Here is a 2,597-nt window from a genome sequence, read left to right as displayed (position 1 = left end):
ATAGTAGTACAATACAGTAGGCCATTGCTGTACCTTGCAGCTCTGTGTCAAGTATACTATCTCTGTGCTGCATTATTGTTAGCAGTATATAGTACAGACGTTCTCAAACTCGGTCCTCAGGACCCCACACAGTGCATGTTTTGCAGGTAACCCAGCAGGTGCACAGGTGTACTAATTACTCCCTGACACATTTTAAAAGGTCCACAGGTGGAGCTAATTATTTCACTTGGGATTCTGTGAGGAGACCTGCAAAACATGCACCGTGTGGGGTCCTGAGGACTGAGTTTGAGAACCTCTGATGTAGTAGGACAGTGCAGCATTTTGGTGACCAGCAGTATACATATAGTACAATACAGTAGGCCATTGCTATTGATATATTACTGGCATATAATTTCACACATTAAAAAATGGAGAACAAAAATGTGGAGGGTAAAATAGGGAAAGATCAAGATCCACTTCCACCTCGTGCTGAAGCTGCTGCCACTAGTCATGGCCGAGACGATGAAATGCCATCAATGTCGTCTGCCAAGGCCGATGCCCAATGTCATAGTAGAGAGCATGTAAAATCCAAAACACAAAAGTTCAGTAAAATGACCCAAAAATCAAAATTGAAAGCGTCTGAGGAGAAGCGTAAACTTGCCAATATGCCATTTACCACACGGAGTGGCAAGGAACGGCTGAGGCCCTGGCCTATGTTCATGGCTAGTGGTTCAGCTTCACATGAGAATGGAAGCACTCAGCCTCTCGCTAGAAAAATGAAAAGACTCAAGCTGGCAAAAGGCAAAGCACCGCAAAGAACTGTGCGTTCTTTGAAATCCCAAATCCACAAGGAGAGTCCAATTGTGTCGTTTGCGATGCCTGACCTTCCCAACACTGGACGTGAAGAGCATGCGCCTTCCACCATTTGCACGCCCCCTGCAAGTGCTGGAAGGAGCACCCGCAGTCCAGTTCCTGATAGTCAGATTGAAGATGTCAGTGTTGAAGTACACCAGGATGAGGAGGATATGGGTGTTGCTGGCGCTGGGGAGGAAATTGACCAGGAGGATTCTGATGGTGAGGTGGTTTGTTTAAGTCAGGCACCCGGGGAGACACCTGTTGTCCGTGGGAGGAATATGGCCGTTGACATGCCAGGTGAAAATACCAAAAAAATCAGCTCTTCGGTGTGGAAGTATTTCACCAGAAATGCGGACAACAGGTGTCAAGCCGTGTGTTGCCTTTGTCAAGCTGTAATAAGTAGGGGTAAGGACGTTAACCACCTCGGAACATCCTCCCTTATACGTCACCTGCAGCGCATTCATAATAAGTCAGTGACAAGTTCAAAAACTTTGGGTGACAGCGGAAGCAGTCCACTGACCAGTAAATCCCTTCCTCTTGTAACCAAGCTCACGCAAACCACCCCACCAACTCCCTCAGTGTCAATTTCCTCCTTCCCCAGGAATGCCAATAGTCCTGCAGGCCATGTCACTGGCAAGTCTGACGAGTCCTCTCCTGCCTGGGATTCCTCCGATGCATCCTTGCGTGTAACGCCTACTGCTGCTGGCGCTGCTGTTGTTGCCGCTGGGAGTCGATGGTCATCCCAGAGGGGAAGTCGTAAGCCCACTTGTACTACTTCCAGTAAGCAATTGACTGTTCAACAGTCCTTTGCGAGGAAGATGAAATATCACAGCAGTCATCCTACTGCAAAGCGGATAACTGAGTCCTTGACAACTATGTTGGTGTTAGACGTGCGTCCGGTATCCGCCGTTAGTTCACAGGGAACTAGACAATTTATTGAGGCAGTGTGCCCCCGTTACCAAATACCATCTAGGTTCCACTTCTCTAGGCAGGCGATACCGAGAATGTACACGGACGTCAGAAAAAGACTCACCAGTCTCCTAAAAAATGCAGTTGTACCCAATGTCCACTTAACCACGGACATGTGGACAAGTGGAGCAGGGCAGGGTCAGGACTATATGACTGTGACAGCCCACTGGGTAGATGTATGGACTCCCGCCGCAAGAACAGCAGCGGCGGCACCAGTAGCAGCATCTCGCAAACGCCAACTCTTTCCTAGGCAGGCTACGCTTTGTATCACCGCTTTCCAGAATACGCACACAGCTGAAAACCTCTTACGGCAACTGAGGAAGATCATCGCAGAATGGCTTACCCCAATTGGACTCTCCTGGGGATTTGTGACATCGGACAACGCCAGCAATATTGTGCGCGCATTACATCTGGGCAAATTCCAGCACGTCCCATGTTTTGCACATACAATGAATTTAATAAACTGCATTCTGATTGGAGACATGTTTATAAACCGCGTTCTGATTGGAGGCATGTATAATAAACTGCATTCTGATTGGTGACATGTATAATAAACTGCATTCTGATTGGAGACATGTTTATAAACCGCGTTCTGATTGGAGGCATGTATAATAAACTGCATTCTGATTGGTGACATGTATAATAAACTGCATTCTGATTGGTGACATGTTTATAAACTGAGTTCTGATTGGAGGAATGTTTATAAACTCCATTCTGATTGGTGTCATGTATAATAAACTGCATTCTGATTGGAGGCATGTTTATAAATTGCATTCTGATTGGTGACGTATAAT

The sequence above is a fragment of the Pseudophryne corroboree genome, unplaced genomic scaffold (genome assembly GCF_028390025.1).
Source record: "Pseudophryne corroboree isolate aPseCor3 unplaced genomic scaffold, aPseCor3.hap2 scaffold_1402, whole genome shotgun sequence".
Classification (NCBI taxonomy): Eukaryota; Metazoa; Chordata; class Amphibia; order Anura; family Myobatrachidae; genus Pseudophryne; species Pseudophryne corroboree.
Note: the sequence above shows the minus strand (reverse complement) of the source record.